Consider the following 20,344-nt stretch of genomic DNA (forward strand, 5'->3'; position numbering starts at 1 on the left):
TCTTTAAAAATATTATTTCCAGGCCTAGAGACATGGCTCAGTGGTTAAAAGCACCGGGTGCTTCTCTAGAGGACCGGGATTCAATTCCCAGCATCCACAGCAGCTCACAACTGTCCGTAACTCTAGTTCCAGTGGATCCATGGTGCCAGGCATGCACACGGTACACGAATATATGCATGCAGGCAAAACACACATAAAATAAATAAGTATTTTTTAAAGTGCTGTTTACATATTAACTCTTTCAAGCTGTAAGAGACTAGCAATCACCAAGCTTGCCTTCCCTCCCTCCCCGCCCCATCCCCCAGTTTGAAACAGGAAGGGAGCAAAGCAACTTTCAGACCTGATGGATTTGATGAAAGGGAAGGACAGAAGTATTCTCAGTCAGCGTAGCCAGGACTAAACTTTAAAAATAAAACTATTATTGTATATATGGGTGTTTCACCTATATGTATGTTTGTGCCCCGTGTGTGTGTGTGTGTGTGTGTGTGTGTGTGTGTGTGTGTGTGGTGCCTGCAGAGACAAGAAGAGGGTCTTGGATTCCCTGGGACTGGAGTTAAAGAACGTTGTAAGCCATGACCAGGCTGGGAATCAAACCCAGGTCCTCTGGAAGAGCAGCTGTTAACCGCGCAGGCATCTCTCCAGCTCTGGGACAGCACTTTAAGGCCAGGCATGCTGCAGAGGATGAGAGGGTGGTTGGGAATGTAGGACCACACCTGGAAGGATTCCTGGGAAGGCAGGTGAAGAAGAAATTCACCCAACCATCAAATTCTGAGTGTGTCAGGGAAAGATGAGAGGAGGGGTGGGGAGTAAGGAGGGGTGTGGCTAAATAGCAGGGGAGCCGAGAAGTGGTAGTAGCTGAAGGGGAACTTTGGGGAAAGAAAAAGGAAAGCATTCTGAGGAAAAGACAGGCTGACAGAGTCCAAGCTTCCTTCACTTCAGACCATTTTCTCTCCATACCCTTGGGAAAGGGCCACTGCCAGAGAAACACACAGCACCTCTCTTGTTGAATTGTGGTGCTAGAACAGCATGGAGCGACACCTAGTATCTGGGATCTGGGGGTTCTTTTGATGTTGGTTTTATAAGTCCACCTAATCAGCTTTGAAGTGTGACACATGCATTCTTCCAGTGTTTAATGTCTAAAGTCATTGATGCTTCTGAACAAAGTTGGAAATGAACTGTGGGAGATGCCCGAGTGGGTCTTGGCACAGCCTTCCTTACACATTGTAAAAATCTGTGATCTCACAGCCATATCAGGTAAGGGGGCTGAGTGGCCATGGGTTTTCTAATGGGTTGCATATTCACTGTCAGCAAGGTGTGGTTGTACCGGATGGGGCAGTGGCTGATCATCCAACAGCCACCATTTAATGAGCACATTCCATGCTTAGTTACCACAGGCACTTTGCCCGTTCCTTCCAACAACCTTGCACAGTAGGCTTAACCAGCCTCTTTCACAAAGGGAATCTAGGATGAGCTTGGCCTCATAAGAGCCTGCCTACCTGCCTGTCTATTTTTCTTTTTCTTGTGCTGGTTCAAGCCCAGGGCCTGTGCTTATATGTATTAGGCAAATGTTCTACCATTTAGCCACATTAACATTTTTGAGATCACATCTTACTATATACCCTGACTGGCTTTGAACTTGAGACGTGTTGCCTCCTAAGTACAGAGACTTCACTATGCATCACCACCCCAGCTGCCTTTACTCTTCAGTGTTTGCTTGTTCAGCTACTGGAGGCAGTGTCCTTGCTGAACTGTTACCATTCTCCTCCAGGGTACCTGTAACTATCCACACTGCATTCCTCCCATCATTTAACAGTTGTAGTTTAATAGTATAACAAAAAACCCAGAAAGAACAGCTTCTCCTCAAAGTGACCTTGGTTATCAGCCATGGCCTGCTACTTGCTAGGTCCTTTAAAGGGCATGAAGGAATCTATGTGTCCAAAGGACTTCTTAAGGCATTTAGACATCAGCCAACAACGATTTACTGAGCATTTGTTCAATATGGGCCAGTTCTGGGTCCAGGATGGAGCAGTGACCCAAACACACCAAAAATCTCTGTCCCCGGACAGCTTATGTCCCAAGTGGCAGGAAGACAATAACTGCAATGTTCCTCATGCAGTGACATGGTGAAGGGGTGCAAATGAAAAAGGGAGAAAGAGCATAGGGATTTGGGGAACTTTATGCACAGTCACCTGAGGATAATGCTGGAGAGATGACAACCGAGGATGGCCCTGGGGGTGGGGTGGGGTAGAGAAGAGAGCCCACCCGGCCAGTGGCCAGCGCAGGGAGGCCATGCCCAGTACACAGGGTGCTATGGTCAGCCCAGCAAAGGACAGGATGCTGGGACAGCCCAGAGAGGGAACAGAGGGGGTGGGGGCAGGGCTTTCCTGGCTGTGAGGGCTGTAGCTTTACCAGAAATAAAAACAAGAAGTCATTGAAAGAATTCAAGTGGCAGGTAATGTTAATTTCTAAATCTTTCCTGTGATTTCTGTCTTTTCCCTTCAACTATAATATAAATGTTGTATCGACTCTAAGTCTAAATGTTGTCTTAACTGCCAGCTAACCACAGGCTTATCTCTCTTCCTGGGCAGGCATGTACTTCTTGAAATGGTGCCACACGGACCCTCTGATCATCCAACTCATGTTTCTCCATGCACAGCTTTATGTCCTTGTCACTATGTGGCCACATCTTTGGCACTCGTGTGGACTTTCACGTTTTCTGGGATTCCATGATTTTGCTGTGTCTTTGCATAGAACATGTCTGACGGTTCTAGCCTGTGGGGCCCAAACCTTTTCGGCAGCACCTCCATCCCAGAAGCTGCACACCTTTATCCCTTTTCTAGTATTTTATTTTCTTTCTCTGACTTAGCACCTTCTGAGCTTGCCATTGATTCTCTGATGATATATATATATATACATACATATATATATATATATATATATATTTTAATCAGTTTACTTCAGTTACTGTGTTGAAAATGTCCTACAGTTTTACAAGAGAATGAGATGGGTACATAGAAAGGTCTGGACTTGCATTGGTCACAGTTTTCCAGAGAAAGAGTGCTAGATAGCTCAATGAGAATTATTACATAGGATTGGCTCCCAAGAAGCTGAAGGCTGATAAGTCCTAGCCTGTCGTTTGCAAGCCAGAGTCACAAGAATCTTAACAGTGTAGGTCCAAAGGTGGAGAACTAGAAAGACTACTGTCTTACAGCAGAAGATGGATGTGGCTTAAACAGACTGGCCCTTCCCCCATCCTTCTTCCCTATCCAGGCTCAGTGAGTAGCCTATGCCCACTGTCATCAATTAGGGTAACCTCTCTACTCAGTCCATAGATTTAAATATGTGCTAGTCTTTCTGGAGTCATCCCTACAGAAATATTTCAATTTTCTTTTTCACATATATGGGTGTTTTGCCTGCACAGATGTGTACCACATGTGTGCCTGGTGCCCACAGAGATCAGGAAGGCATCAGAGTTACAGATGTTTGAGAGCCACAATGTTGGTGCTCTGGAAGAGCAGCCAGTGTGTGCTCTTAACTGCTGAGCTATTGCTCCAGCTTTAACACGTAGAAATATTTAATAGCTACCTGGGCATCTGTTGGCCAAGGCAAGCTGGCACAGAGTTAACTTTCACAAGATGTTATCCAGATCTCCACATTCCCTTGCCCATCAATTAGAGGTGCCCAGTAAGATTTACTGACTGGGTTTAACGTGAGTAAGTGAATACTCCTCACACACGGTCCCTCCTTGAACTACCGGTTAAATAGTCAACTTGGTACAGGGCTTCTTAGCCTTCTCCCCCTTCGTGGGTGATGTTTGGTTGGCAGCTATGTCTGTCTGACACTCGCCACAGTTCCTCCACACTCTTCTGGCTGTTTTCACTAATCCTAACACTAATTAGCGGGGCTTCATGTTTTAGTCCGTGCCATTTGATTAGGCAAGGTTGGTTGTTCTAGTAATTCAGGCTCTTCTTTTGTACCCTTGACCTGTTTTGACCTGTTTTCAAGTTCCTAAATATTAGGTCATAACTTGAAGAGATTCAGAACAAGACTACATATGTGACACTAATTTCAAAGTCAAGTCTCACGGCAACTATAAAAATGACTGGGTCCTGGGGAGCTTCACCCGCTCTCCCCCTTAACATGTATCTGTATACAATTGTCCATGTTCTAGCTTTATACCATCCTCCCACTTTTGTTGGTTTTTGAGAGGGGCAAATCTTGCTGCATAGCCCTCATTAGCCTCAACTCACTACGTGGACTAGATTGCCTTTGAACTTTGGGTGATCTTCCTTTGCCTGCTGGGATCACAGGTGTACAGTACCAGCCTGGCCTATTTAAAATATTGGTGCTAAGTTGTATGATTGTCAAAGAGTGAAAATTAAAAACCATGATCAACTATGGGTCTGGAAGAGTTCCTTGCTATCTCCCAGGAAACCCATTTTCTACTTATAGGGACGTGGTCCCAAGACCTAAGATATATTCAACTGATCAACTGAGACTAGACATTCTGTGGCCAAGATACTGTGATCATGAGCGCAGAGCACGGAGGTCCCCAAGTAAAAAGTCAATGTAGAGAAAGGCAAGGTAGAATGCAGAGAACAGGAAGGGGGAGGGGTAGCTTAGCATGGATCGGCCCTGGGCTTACTTTCCACCATGTGCTTGTGTTCTCTCTCTCTCTCTCTCTCTCTCTCTCTCTCTCTCTCTCTCTCTCTCTCACACACACACACACACACACACACACACACACACACACACACACACACACACACACACACACACACACACACACACACACACAGAAAGGAGGAAATATACTAGATAGGTTAGTTCATGTATCATATTGCTGATTCAGTAAGCCTCTAGTTAGGAGTTTCCTGGCAGGAAGGATTAGGCAAGGGTTAAGTGGGAAAAAAATAAAAGTGATTCTAGATACCTGGGCCAACTTTTAGGTAGGATGAGGTTGGTAACTGGGCTAATAAAGAGCCGAAGGGCCAACAGCAAGGCAGGAGAAAGGATAGGTGAGGCCGACAGGCAGAGAGGATAACCGGAAGGAAAAACAAGAGAGATGAAGGAGCAAGAGAGGAAGGGTCCACTCAGCAGCCATGGAGGAAGAGTGAAAGTAAGAGCACAGAAGTAAGAAAGGAAAACGCCCAGAGGCAAAAGGTAGATGGGATAATTTAGGAAAAGCTGGCTAGAAATAAGCCAAACTGAGGCCGGGCATTCATAAGAAAGAATACGCCTGTGCCTGTGAACTGTTTGGGAGCTGGGTGGTAGGACCCCCAAAGAGTAAAGAGTGAAAACAGCAAACAGCATTGTGGTGAACCAATGTGGGGCTAGAGTGAAAAAAACCCAAAACAAAAAGCCTACAAGGCGCCACCAGTCAGCAGGTACCACTAATACCCAGCCCTAACCCCACAATCAATGCGTTGTTATAGTTTTGAGACAGGGATCATCATATTGCCCAGCTTGGCTTTCACCTCTCCTGACTTAGGTCTCCTGAATAATGTCTTGTTATTTAAATGTGTTTGACCATCAGGGTGGCAGTTAAAGGTAGGCACTTGCTAAGCCTGATGGTCTGAGTTTGATCCTGGGAACTTAAATAGAGGAAGGAAAAAGCCAAGTCCCCAAAGTTGTCCCCTGACCTACACACACACACACACACACACACACAGGCTGTGACTTTCAAACCCATGTCTAAGAATACAATCTCCTCTTCCTGCCACTTTTCATTTCCTGCACATTTTATAACAGGAAGCTCATTCATTAAGAAAAGTGGGCTATAAGAGTCTGTGAAACTCAAAATAGATAATTTTACTACTATGCATGCAAGTTCAGGATTAAAGTTGTGTTGTGTTTTCTCCCAATCTCCTGCAAGGAAAGAGATTTAAATAACCGGGCAAAAAAAAATGGAATCTCATAATTTTGTAGGTTTCAATGAATTATCTATGAATTGATTGTCCCTAACCCCTTCAATTACCAAGAATTAGCTGGTATACTGTAAAGCCGGGTGTGGTGGTGCATGCTTTTAATCCCCGTACTTGGGAGGCAGAGGCAGGAGGATCTCCATGAGCTCTGGACCAACCTGGTCTACATAGGAAGGTCCAGGCCAGCCAGTGTTACAAAGGGAGACTCTGCTTCAAAGCAACAGCAATTAACAAAACCTGTTCTAGAACGACAAAACAGAGATACAGTTTTAGGAGCTGGAGAGATGGCTCTGGTAAGAGTGAGCACCGCTCATGACCCCACGGCTTGCTCCTGAGACCCCTCCTTCCATGTAGGCCTTCTCTGGGGACAGCAAGTTTGATAGCAGAGGGACGCCGGTGGGAGTGGAGGCCCAGCAGGCCACTCTTCTCTCTGCGCTGCTATGGCCTATGGCCACCTCCCCTTTTCCTGCCATGGCTGTGCTGCCGCAGCTCCAGCCAATATCACCTGCCAGGTGCCATGCCCTCCAGGGACAGCTCTGACAAAGCAAACTGCTTCCTGGAAATGCTCAACTCTCCCCCAATTCTCCCAGCTACTCACTCAAATTCCTTCTCACCTCTAAGTATTTTTGCCACAAAAAGCCTGCTTTTGTTGACTTTTTTTTTTTTTGGTGGTGGTGGGCAGTTTCTCTTGTAACATCAGTTGACCATGAACTCCTCATCTTTCTGTTTCTATCTCCCAAGTCCTGGGATTACAGGAGTGCAGGACCACACCTGGCTGACTGTTAAAATTTCAGCTATTTGTTGCCTATTCAAGTTTCTTTAAAATATTTTTTTGCATTTATTAACATATATGTGTTTGTATGTGTTGGTATGTTCCTGTACCATGAAACATGTAATAGACCAGAGGAAAACTTGCCGAAACCTGTTCTCTTTCTGCCATGTGGGTTCTGGGGATTGAACTCAGGTCCTCAGACTTAGTGACAGGTGCCACAGCCCACGGAGCCATCTTACTGGCCCTGTCTGGAGGGTTTTCAGGTCTCAAGTCCAGGGGCTGTTTCTTTTCTTTTTTCTTTTTAAAATGTTATTTAATGTGTGTGTGTGTGTGTGTGTGTGTGTGTGTGTGTGTGTGTGCGCGTGTTGCCTACACATATGTACATGCACCACATGCATTCATGCTACTCAGGGAAGTTAGAAGACAGCGTTGCCTCTCCTGGACCTGGAGTTGTGGATGGTTGTGAGCTATCATGTGGCTGCTAATGAACAACTCTGGGTCCTCTGCTAGAGAAACAAGCTTCTCTTAACCACTGGGCCATCTTTCCAGTGTAGCTGCTTGTTTTTTACTCTTTGGCTCTTGGGGCTCTTTTGGGGGCCTGCCACCCAACTCATAAATAAATCATGCACACAGGCTTATTGTTACATTTTAAATGCCTGCCTTAGCTTGGCTTGTTTTTAGTCAGCTTTTCTTATCTTAAATTATCTCATCTACCTTTTGCTTCTGTGCTTTTTCCTTTCTTACTTCTGTAATCTTACTTTCACTCTTCCTCCATGGCTGGCTGGGTGGCTGGCCCCTAGATTGCTCCTCTCCTCTTGCTCCTTCTCCTTTTCCAGATTTCTCCTCCTATTTATTCTCTCTGCCTGGCAGCCCCACCTGCCTAGCTACTGGCTGTTGAGCTTTTTATTAGACCAACCAGGTGTTTTAGACTGGCAAAGTAACACAGCTTCACAGAGTTAAACAAATGCAACATAAAAATGCAGCACATCTTTGCATCATTAAAAAAAATGTTCCACAGCATAAACAAATGTAACACATCTTAAAATAATTTTCCACAACACTCCAGTCCCCAGGAGCTATCTCCAATGTGCACTGCTGTAAGATGTGTATACTTGGTAATCTAGGTCAGGCTTCAAAGTAGCCAGTTACTGTCACAGACAGGAACAAGGGTAAAAAGGACAAAAGAAGCCAGAGTCAGAACTTCAAACTTCATATGATCAAAGTTTTGTTTTTGGGATATTACATACATACACGCACAATTTTTAAAGCAAGCAAGCAAGCAAGCAAACAAACAAACAAAAACCAATTCTAGGGGATAGAGAGGTGGCTCAGTGGTTAAGAGCATTTGTTGTTCTTCCAGAGGCCTGGGCTCACTTCCCAGAATGCACATTGTGGTTCACAGCCATTGATAACTTCAGTTTCTAAGGATCCAATGACCTCTTCTGACATCTGAGGAGGGCACCAAACACATACTGTTGCACATACGTACATGCAAGCAAAACATTCACACATAAAATAAAATGAGTAATTCCAATTTAAGACAAATTATCTAGGTCACACAGGTATGCAGACCTGAGTTTACATCCAGGAACAATGCAAACGCAGGCAAGCTATGGAAGGTCTGAAATCTCAGTGCTGCTATGCTAAGGCCCTGGAAACTTGATGAAGGGATAACTTTGTGTATGAGGGTATGAACACCAAAAGACCATCTCAAACAAGGTGGAAGGTGAGGACTGCATGGGAGGGTGTTCTCTGAGCTCCATCATGGCATGTGTGTGTCCACACTCACACAGTTGAGGCCACACACACACACACACACACACACACACATGTGTGCACACAAAATTACTAATATGGGGATTAGGACTTTAGTTCAGGGTTAAAGCACTTGCTGAGCAAGTACAAGGCCCTGGCTTCAGTTCATAATCCCAGGGGAAGGATGAGGGGGAAATAGGTTAAAATTTAATGGAAACATTAAAAAACCAAGAAAACAATTTTTGTTGTTGTTTTTTGAGACCAGGGTTTCTTTGTAGACAAGGCTGGGCTTGAACTCAGATTCACCCACCCCTGCCTCCCAGGTACTGGTATTAAAGGCAAGCACCACCACCGACTGGCTGCAAAAGCAATACAAAAACAAACAAACAGAAAAAAACCACAACCGACCAACCAAGCACACAAACGAACAAAAAACAAATGGAGGTTATAAAATCTTAACTTGAAAATGTGCCCCCTATCGAGGCGGTGGTGATAGTGCCTTGAATCCCAGCAGAGTCAGATCTCTCATTTGAGTCTAGTCTATGGAGTTAGCTCCAGAAAAGCCAGGGCTACACAGTGCAACTCTGTCTTGAGAATTCAAAACCAACCAAACAAACAAAAAGCCCCCCTTGCTTTCCCCGAACTGCCAGCCCCCCTCCTCCATTTTAAGCAAACACACCAGACAGTTGCGAGGGCTGCGACTTCCCTAGCTACAAAGGCATGTCCTGAGTATAACCCTTACAAGTGGAATTCAGCATCCTTTGTTGAGACAAAATGCTATGAAATCTTGGGTTGTTTTCAGAAACCCTTGTGTTCAGAATTTAGGGAAGAAGAAATGGTAATGCAGATGTGGTTAGCTGTAACAGAAAAATAAAAGGAGTTGAATAGATAGAATAAGTTACGAGACAGAAATAAAACCAACACGTGGAAAAGGGCAAGGGGAGCACACAGTCCTCAGTCAGAACGAAAAAAGAACCGCAGGGTGGAGGAGGCCAGGAGGGAGAGAAAAATAAACAGTGCACCACGGGGGCAAAGCCACAGACACCACCCCTTCCCCCCCCCCCCGCCCCGTGTGTGTGTGTGTGTGTGTGTGTGTGTGTGTGTGTGTGTGTGGCAGACAGACAGGCAGGCAGACAGACAGGCAGACAGACAGAGACAGAGAGAAAGGGGGGCGGAAGAGACTTAGGGTCAAGCTGCAGGAACAGGCAGTGAAGACAGACGCCTGGGCGGGGGAATCCCAGAACTGGCCATTTACAAAAATGCCAGTGGAAATTCCAACAGCGACTCCACGCACGCACACGCACTGTGTGGCACTGTGTCGGCTGCTCTGTCTAGGCTACAGGGAGTCCTTTCGCCCAGCAGGTGCTTTGTAGAGCTTGTAGGTTTCACAGGACCCAACTGCTCTGCCGAGACTGGGGTGCACAGGGAAACCGGACGTTCATATCTACCGCCACTCGAGACCTCCAGATTATCGTTCTTCCTCCTCTGCCCCGAGGCGTGGGACCGGGCGGGGCCGCCTGCGCTTCTCTCATGACTCCGATGAGGCTCTGGTCTGCGGGGTCCGCGGCCCTCTTGCCTGTACCCCTCCTGCCCACGCCCCCTGCAGCCCCAGCCCCTCCTGCCCACGCCCCCTGCAGCCCCGGCCCCTCCAGCTCACGTCTCCTTTTGTCCGAACCCGCCCTGTCCACATTCCCTGCAGCCCCGGCCCCTCCTGCCCACATCCCCTGCGGGCACAAGCCCCTTCAACCGGAGCCCCTGCCGACTTGAGCAGAGCAGTGCTACTAGGTGGCTTCCCGAAGCTCTTGAGCTTCAGGGGGGACCCTGTGACGCACCCTCCTGGCAGTAGAACACATCACCTTCTATTTATAGCCACCCCACCGACCGCAAACAGCATTCCCTGGCATCCTCGTCGTACGTGAAAAATCTCACTAAGGACCAAAGATTCTAACCTACAGCGGCTAGGAATCAATCCTATGCTACTCGTGCTCTTCTAGTTCCAACTAGAAGAGTAACTGCAGGGCTAAGGGTTTCTCAGGCACAGGGAATCCCCCTCGTTTTAAAACATGCATGACTATTTTTACATTCGTCATGTGAATTTGATTCATCTCTTGTGAGTTTGTGAAATATTCTCCAAGAATTTAAACAGGCCAAACAAGACCTAAACTGGATTTGGGATAAGGGGCCGAAATAAAGGACCAATAGTATACATTTAAAATGATAGGAAAGTTATTTTTTAAAATTGTGGCTTTTAGATAAGGATTTTATGCTTTTATATGTGCACTGTTCATGTAATTATAAGTGGTTAAAATAATCCCTACCTAGGTACAATAAAGTTTGCAGTAACCAGAACCGATTTTTTGAGGCTGCAATTTATTTCTCATAATTCTCTCACCATTCTAAAGAGGAAGCCTGACCATTGGCTTTCATCTTGGCTTCTACTCAGTTTCACTTTCTCAACACCAGAAATTCCAGAGTAGACTGCCCTTTAGATTCAAGAAAAAGGGCTTGGACAACCCTAGTTACAGATTCGTTTCTAAATGCATAGCAAACCACAGCTTAATCCCCACGACGGTAGATCTATAACCTCAAAACACAAGCAGAGAAATGTATAATATGCTGTTCTTGCTAACACGTAGGCTATGAAAAGATTGCAGGGTGGTCAGTGATGGTGCTATAATGTGGTTTTCCTGTGGAGAGCACCATGTAAGTACTTTAAAAAGACCCCCACAATAATTGGTACATGCACTATAAAATATCCTTTTAATGGCAGAACACTGTGCGGTCAATTTGGCAATACCTATCATTTTAAAACGTGCTGGAGGTATGGCTCAGTGGCTAAGAATACTGGCTGCTCCTGCAGAGGCCCAGGGTTCAGTTTCCAGCACCCACATTGTGGCTCACTATCTATAACACTAGTCCTAGGAGATCTGATGCCCTCTTCCGGTTCCCCCAGAAATTGGGCATGCATGTGATGCTCACATACATGCAAGCAAAACACTCATATACATCAAAAAAATTTAAAGCTTAAAAAATAAAAAATAAAAAGAAAGTACACATAGCCAGGTGGTAGCAGTGCATGCCTTTAGTTCTAGCACTTGGGAGGCAGAGGCAGGCAGATCCTCTGTGAGTTTGAGGCTAGCCTGGTCTACAGAGCGAGTTCCAGGACAGACAGGGCTTCACAGAGAGCAACAAAAGTACACATGCCTGGAGCAGCAATTCCACTACAGTCTTCCCAAGTGGGGCACGTGTGAGGTCATGGTTGTTGCAATGTCTGTCCTAGGAACCGTCCAGAAGCAATATAAATGTCCTATACTGTGCTACATCTATACTATGATCTGTTTTGTAGGCTTGAAGAGTAAAGCCACTCCTTCAGTACCAACAGGGAAGTGACTCCAAGAGAAGTCTCAAGTGAGAAAAGTACAGGAACAGACTGATGCAGACACGCCTACAGTCTCAGCAATGCAGAGGCAGAGGCAAGAGCATCACTACAGCCCAGGGCTTCCAGATGAGTTGGGGAGGGGTGGGGAGAAAGAAGAAAGGAAATTTTGAATGATTTTTTTAAATGAAGAGTTTAAGGCTATCCTGGAATGATGGCGAAACCCTATCTTACACACACACAAAGAACAGAAACGATATCCACTGCCATCGTGTATATATTAACTTCTATATACTTCGTGTATGTGAACCTGGCCACAATGTTGCCTCTTGGTAGGTAACTGAGAGGAGCGGGGTAGGGAGACAGAACTATTTTTTAGTCTATTTCTAAAATATGTCTATTATCTGTCTGTTTCTATTTCTAAGATGCATTCCACAAGCATCTTGAAATGTAAACTAAAAGGGCTTACCTTTATAAATCTACCTACATATGCTAGGCCCTCTAATTTATAAACATGTTAATCTTGGGAGATACATCTTAGGCTTGTTCTTTTACTATACTGTGAAACTCTCAGAACACACTGCAGATACTCAGTGTTTGTGTAAGTTCTGTTCTGAGGATTGTTGTCATCTTGGAAAAGTTTATTATGAAACCGCCAAGTGCTACATTCTTGTCCTCAGCGTTCTTTACCTAGCTGGACCCACCCAGCATCATCACAGTAGTGCTTTGTGGATAGGCTACGAGGGTTGTTATGAGCACGTCAAAACAAGGAACTATAGTGCATAATTTTTCTCTATTCCATGGCATGTTGGGAATGGAAATAATGGCAGAATGAGTATCCATCATACAGTAATTATTTGAGACTTAACTCATCATTTTACATTGCCACACATTTAAAACGATGGACTCTTAATCAAAATTCATTATTTCCCACTATGGCTTTCTATGCTATAGAGCAAGAAGTGAGATGTCAAAATACTCCAGTTATGTGCACAGAGGTTTCTATTTTTGTTATAAAAGTGGAAATGCACACGTGTTGAAAAGGCAGTAAGTGCTCCTGGCTATGCTGTTCTTAAGCTGGTGTTAGCTTGTTCCTGGTCAGCACAGCAAGAGTGGGTGAGGAATGACATTGTTCCAGTGAATTCTTTCAGAAGGATAACCACCAGAATGAAGAGTAAGGGGGGAGGGCATAATTGCTGAACAAACTTTTGGTGCACTCATGCAGGTATAGGCTTGCGTGCATCATGGCACACAGGTTATAGGACAACTTGTAGCAAGCAGTTGGTTTCTTCTGCCATGTGGGTCCTCGAGATCAAACTCAAGCTGCCAGGCTTAGTGTCAGTATCTTTACACACTACCCCCTGCTCCTACCCCTTTCTTTTTTTAGTATTACTTTTGAGATAGCGCTTCCCTGTGCTGCTTAGGCAGGCTTTGAACTTGTGACCCTCCTGGGTAAGCCAGCCTTCCATAGTAGGTAGGAATGCAGGCATAGGGAACACACCAGACTTGACTGAATGTTTATACATGGCTTTCTAAAACACATGTTTAGCCTTGCCTGTGCTTAAACTACAAATAAGCGGAGATTTGCTTTTCTCGCTTAACAGTCTTTTTAGCGATAGCTCTGACCAAGTCTCTTCTTTGTCTTTGTCTTCCTATCACAGACCTTCAGCCAGATCCTTGGTGGATTTATCTCCCGACTAGTCCTCTGTGGACAGATATTTCTCTCCAAAATTGTTCATACCACCTTAAAAAACTGAAGCTGAGGGCCAAGGATGTAGCTTAGTAGGAGAGTGTTTGACTAACAAGGTCATTGTTTCAGTCCCAAGTACCAAATACAAAGTTGAACTAAGAATCATTTTCTAGAAGCTGGATATGGTTGAACATGTGTTCTCAGCTATGTAAGTGAGTGAGAGGCCAGCTTGGGCAATGACTCACAGAAAAAAAACAAAAAAAATTTTTTTCCCAAAAATCATATTCAGTGGTAGGAGAAATATTTGATATATCTAATTTAAATATATCTAAAACCACATACAGACCAAATATTTAATAGTTTAATAATTATTAATAATTCTTTCTTTGCAATTGTTTTTTTTCCAAATTTACAACAGACTACAGAAAGAAACCTATACACACTTGGCTCAGATGCTACTCTGACTTTATTTTCACACCTCCCAGGGGAGGGGAACAGATGAAGGCCTGAGTGAATGCCTGTTGTTAACATGAGCACAGCATAAACAAGGAGCCCAATGCTTCAGACCTGTAGGAATGGCAAAGCCATCCCCTCGTCTAAGTGCAAATGCAGTCACTAAAGATGATGATGGAGCAAGCACAGATGCTAGATGATGACACAGCTCCTGCGAGTGCAGAGAAATGTGCTTCCCCAAAACCCTCAACTCTACAGGACCCCAGACTGGCTTCTGTGGATTTGGGGGACCCAAAGCTAGTGGAGTTGCCTGGTTTCTTGGCCCACCAGAAAGGGGTGCAGGCAGCTAGGCTCAATCATACCACCTACCTTCCCACCAAACTCCCAGCTGAGGCGTGGGCCTGCTCCTGCATGTGAACATCTGAGGGCCATGAAGCTGCAGCCATTACTAAAGGTCAGAGTTCAGTATGCCAATAATGAGCCATTAAGGAGAGTCAGCAGAGACCAGCTTTTAAAGCAGCAGAATCCATAACCAGCAGGGCTATTCTGGACGTCCCTTTGTGGTAAATGACTGTTTTCAACTTGGCCTGTGGAGGAGCGATATATAACCTAATAGTGCTAGGAAAAATTTTAAGAGATGGTTTCTTCACCATCCACCCTTGCCTTCAGCAAGCAGCACCCTGAATCTATCCCCAAACTGTTTGGTGACTATTTCACTTGCCAACCAGTCAGTTCTGACTTCAGAAGGGAGCTGCACCTCTGGCTAAACCGACTCTCCATAGCTAGTTCTTTTACCCTCTGGGCCAACTTTAAAAAGGCCTTTGGTCTACTGCTTGTTTCCCAACTCATGGCTGATATCACAATTGCAGCTACTGCTTATCACGGTGGCTATGATCAGAACCCACAGCTTTCTAAGAAGTGTACAGCAACACAGAAGTAAACATGTTTGGGCTAGTATCGAAATAAAGCTTTTAAAAATCCAGGACTGCTTGACTATTTCTAACTGGGAAGGGGCCGCTGAGTGGCAGGACTGCTCTACCACAGGGCTGCCACTCAGCTGCACCTACTCTTTAAAATCGGAGCACCAAGAAATGGAGGGGGAAGCCATGACAGTAGAAACTGGAGGAATGTAGACAGAAGAGCCTGTGTGTGTGTGTGTGTGTGTGTGTGTGTGTGTGTGTGTGTGTGTGTGTGTGTGAGTTCATTTGAATTAGAGGTGAAATCTAGTAAGGTAATCCCACTTGGGTTGCTACAAGCACAGCTGTGATGAACACCTCCCACTGTCAGCTTATCGACCTTCACCAAGCTCCTAAGAGTTCAGGAAGTTCTAAAGGGAGGCTTATTAAGACAGGAAGTAAACAACTCATACATCTCAGAAGTTCCCGAAAAGTACCAGATTCAAAAGGCTTTTCCTTCCCCAAGGTTATAAAAGCAGTCGAGACTGAGGAGATTCTCTGACTTAAGGAGCTGTAAGCAAGTGATGCAGAGATCTCCCAAGATTTCAGTTTTGGTTAGTTGTCACCCATTCTGAGTAGCATTTTTGTGCCCTTGTATACAAGCAATCCCTAATCCATACTCTCATAAGAAACCCCAAGAAATTCAGTTTGCCCTGGGTAATAAGACATTGTTACTGTCTCCCTAAGAACAGTGTCACCAACACTATCCACTCAGACATGAACACAGGAAATATGCAAGCGATCACTAAAAGATCATAAGAAAGAGTAAAGTCAGGAATAAACAGAGGTTGCTAATGAAGCATTGAGTATTTTAATATCCAGAACACTTGAGTTATTTGCTTAAGCAGCAAGTAAGCTATAGACCTGAGAGGGGACCCAGGAATCTAGTGGGCCTTCCACACTTAAGGAAATATTGGAAGAGGGAGGGCAAAGAATTCTAAAGTGATACATAGTGAAGATTGGAGGTAATCCATAGCTCTTCCAACCCGAGATGCTAACCCTTACTTGGAGATCTTCCACATAGTCAAAAATCTGACTTTTAGTATGTTATATACAATAATTATTTTATATTCAGTTATCTATAAAATGATCTCATATAGGAAAAAGGTTTTACAGATGGGAGCAGATGCAGAAATACACAACCAATGGGCCAAGCTCCTGGAGTACAATCAAAGTGGGGGAGGATCGATAATATGAACAAAGAAGTCAAGACCATGATGGGGAATCAGCTGACCCAAGCTAGTGAGAGATCACTGACTCTGTTCTGACAAATGGAGGGATCTGCATAAGATTGAACTAGAATCCCTCAATATAGGTGACAATGGTGTCACTGGGACAATATATGAGGCCACTGGCAGTGGGTTCAAGATCTAACACTAATGCACAAACTGACTTAGTGGAGCCCATTCTATATGGAGAGATACCTTGTCCAGACACAGGGGTGTGGGGGTGGAGAGGTGCCTTGGTCCTGCCTCAACTAAATGATGTGACAGACTTAGTAGACTTCCTAGGGGAGGCCTTACCCTCTCTGTGGAGCAGACAGGAGGAGGGGGGAATGGAAGGAGTGGGAGGAAAGGATGGAGGAAGAACTGGGATTGGAATGTAAAAAATAAATAAAAGAAAGAGAAAAATAGAAAACAAAAAGGTTTTATATATAACATCTGCAGGCTGGAGAGATAGCTCAGCAGTTAAGAGCATTTTGTTGCTCTTGAAGAGTACCCAAGTTAGGTTCTCAACATCTACACACTTGTGAGCAGCCCTCTCTAACTCCAGTTCCAAAGGACCCTCTTTTGGCTTCCACAGGCAGACATGAATACATACAATCACTTATATGTGTAAAATAAAAAAAAAAGTAGTATAGTAACCCAGATTAGATTCACAAGGGTTTTGTTTGTTTGGTTTTTGCCACTGTGAGAAATCTGGTTGGTTTAGGTTTTCATAGGTTAACCTGGCTAACATTGTTCACCTACTACCTCACCTACTGAGGGAGAGAATTGCTGGGTCCCTTGCCCTTCATAGCTTCAAAGTGGCTTCAACACATTAAGAGAAAATGCATACAATACAAGATGTACAATACAAGATGTTCTGGGCACAGCTCATTTTCATTAGCAGATTCTGACTCCAGAAAGAAATCATGGGGTAGGGTCGTGTCACAACTAAGCTCCAGAACAGTCTGTATCCTAAACTGACCACAATTGAGAAAAGCTCCAATGTAACTGGAGCAATTGCCTTTATTTCTATCTTTTCTTATTTCCAACCACTGTGGATTTCAGTTATCTGGGGAGAAATCTTATTCCTAGAACCTACTACAGCAACATTGTCTCACTGGTACTTGACTTTGTCAGAAATGGATGTATTCGATTTAAGCCTCCGGAAATCACTTCAGAGCCGAGGCAGTAGGGATAAAACAAGTGTAAAGTCCAGCCTGGACTACACAGCAAGTAGCTGGGCAGCTAGGGCTAGGTAACAAGACCCTGTCCCAAAACAAACAGAATGCATTTTTAGGGTAAGAAGATGGGTTTTGCCAGTGTGTTTTTTTGGGGGGGGCCTCCTTCAAGTACACAAAGGGTTAAAGTCTGTGAAGCAATTACTGGACAGTAGCCAAAATATTGAGACACGCCACAGCACCCAGGCACTGTCTTAGGGTTCAATGTGAGGAAGTGGGAGAGAGTGCCCAGGAACATGTAGAGAAAGCTAAGCTGTACACAAGTACTGCAAAAACCCGCAAAGAGACTTTCACGCCAGATTAAGAAGTGCCATTTCCAGAAACCCGAAAAAGACACGTGTGCACTGAGGAGCCCCTTCAACCTGTCCACACCCTAGGTGTCGTCCCCCCAAAACGGGCAAATCCTGGGCCAAAGTGATTGCCACGCCTCGAGTCTTTGACCCCTCAAATCCCAGAGCATATGCCCATCGGACTTCACACCGGGCTGTTTCAGGAGTGGGCGCTGCGTGGACGAGGTTCAAGTTTGGATCAGATCCACTCCGAATCCGACTGCCCCGAGGGCGGGCTGGGCGACCCTCTGCCTGCAGGTCCGCAAGGGACCCGCCCGCGCCCCTCCAGCCCATCCCGGGTGAGGCCGCCAGCTGCGCCGCCCCGCCCCGCCCCGCCCCGCCCTCCGCGGCCGGGCTCTCACACGGTTACTTGCGTGACTGACCCGTGCCGGCAGGGCTGGAGGACCGCACGGGAGGAGGGAGCGAGAGCGCGGGCCCGCCCACTCCTCGACGTCAGCCTCTCCTCCTCATTGGCCACAGACAGGCGTCCATCACCCCCGGGTGGCTCTCGGATTGGCGGAAAGCGCACTTCTAGAACGAGGAGGGCAGAGTGACTCCGCGGGTCTCCCGCGGCTCCTTTTCTCCTCCCCCTGCTCAACGTCCACCCACCTCTCCCCACCCCCACCACTTCCCCCGCCCGGTGCGCGACAGTGTCCTTAGAAGACTCATTGGGCCAGGGGCGAAGCCAGCCACCTAGCGAGCCCTACCGCCATTGGCTTACCGTCACGCCCGTCAAGGCGGCGCGCCCTGTCACCGGGCATCCTCGCCGCGCTCCCGCCCCGCCGCCTCCTCCCTCGCGGCTCTCCCCGGCCCCCTACCCCGCCCGCCCCGCCGCTTCTTCCCGGTCCAGCTGGGCGGGGACTGCCCTAGGACTCTTTAAAGTCTGTGAGTCACTGCACAACCCATCAATCCAATTAAATGTCTTGAGCGAGCCGAGCGGGCGGTGCTCCCCGCCGCCGGCCGCCCCTGCTCTCGGCGCCCCGCTATCCATGGCTGGCTGGCTGTACTCCTCCCGGTGCGCCCTCCTCCCACATCTCGCCAGCCGCGGCAACTTCCCCCCAGCCAGCCTCTGCCCCCAGGCCGCCGCGGCATGGGCTAGACCCCGAGCCGCTTCTTGCCGTCTCCCGTCCAGCCCGCGCGCGGTCTCGCCCCTTTAGCCCTCCTCGCCGGTCCCCGCCGGTCCCCCGACAGTCGGTCCATCACCCGGTCGGCTCTCCTCCGCGGGGCAGCGGTGGAGTACCAGCGCGATCGGTAGGAGCGGGCGCCCCCACCCCGCTCCCCCGCGCTCCCACTCGTCGGGTTCCCGGTCCCGCACCGAGGGACGCGCCGACCGACGCTCGCTCCCCGCGGCGGTACGACCCGCCCGGGAGCTGGACCCCGCGCCCACTTCTTCGCGGAAGGTGAGTACGGAGCGGGGTTTTGGGTGGGGTGGTCTGGGGGAAAAAAAATGTGATTGCCAGGCCACTTTTGGGAAGGGGCAGGGATCTGGTTGTGGCTGAGATTCCCGGTCCGGCGTGGATTTGAGGAGGCGACTCCCTCATTCCCTTGCTCGCTCTTCCCCCGCCCTTGACGCCCTCCTTCTCCTGTCTTTTGCTGTACATGTAGGTATTGCCAGACTTCCACCAGCGGGGCATTATGCCGCTTGTAAAATAATTGGTGCTGGCATGCTTTCTGTCTTTTGAATGCCTAAGTGAGCAGTAATAGTCAGCGATGTGATCTGATAGACTGAGTGCCCTGCAAAAAAGTGAAAAATGTCTAATGGACACATTTTCCTCTAAATCAAAGTTAACTTTCATTCAGTGAAGGGAAAGCAAAAGGTGTTTCTAATTTGAATATATAGTGATAGAGCACTGGTTGCCTAGTGGCATTGCTTAGCTTTTTTATTTTGAAGCATTTTTTAATGGGTTTTCGTCAGAAAAATGTTAATTCAGTATTAAAGGTTATGAAGTCTGAACCTGTAGGAAGAGAGCAAGGTAAGATGGGAATCCAGCACGATATGTCCACTTCGGTTTTCCTCCGCTCTAGAGAGAACTACAACATGGAATTTTGCTTTTCTTAGCCACTGGACTCAGCGCAGAACTGTGTGGGTAGAAGAGCAGTTTAGATTTTGTTTCTTTTGGTATACACTTTGTATTCTTGACTATCCTTTAAGCAATGTTACTGTACAGAATTTCGTTAATTTTAAATTTGGTTTCTCCATCTTAAGTGCCTCCAAACTACAAATACCCATACCTATCTATCTGCTCCATGAGGAACTTACCTTATGGATCATTAGTATTTATTTTGAGGTAAAAGAATGATAAGAGATGGTTTCTCCAAACTGGCTTCTGAGGTTGCTGTTTAGACTTCTGTAGTTTTAAGTTGGTACTGCCCTCTTTATATCGAGTTCTACACTAGTTGTCCATAAGATTTAAATTAGGCCAAACCAAAATGTTTTGAAATACTAAAGTTCAGCATTGGCCTCTTAGTAGTTCATTTTTGACTTCTCTTTCAGACTAACCAGAATAAGTTGTTACTAAATTTAATTTTAAAGAATAGACTGTTCCTGTGCTGAAGTCTGCCAAGTTGCTACAGAAAGATTTCTTTTTAAAGAGCAGAAATGTGGTTATGATCAGTCCAAAGTGGTGGAGTTGGAAAGTGACT

At 46.3% G+C, this 20,344-nt stretch overlaps 1 protein-coding gene across 1 annotated transcript in view; it reads left to right on the forward strand.

Annotated features, from left to right (window-relative positions):
- The first annotated feature begins 18,629 nt into the window (after positions 1–18,629).
- Sertad2 (SERTA domain containing 2) overlaps positions 18,630–20,344 on the forward strand; it is a 103,425-nt gene continuing 101,710 nt past the window's right edge. Inside the window, exon 1 of the mRNA XM_051200621.1 lies at positions 18,630–19,101. The gene's annotated coding sequence lies outside the window, so the exon portion shown is untranslated. The remainder of the gene's footprint in view (positions 19,102–20,344) is intronic.

The sequence above is a fragment of the Phodopus roborovskii genome, unplaced genomic scaffold (assembly GCF_943737965.1).
Source record: "Phodopus roborovskii unplaced genomic scaffold, PHOROB, whole genome shotgun sequence".
Taxonomy (NCBI): domain Eukaryota; kingdom Metazoa; phylum Chordata; class Mammalia; order Rodentia; family Cricetidae; genus Phodopus; species Phodopus roborovskii.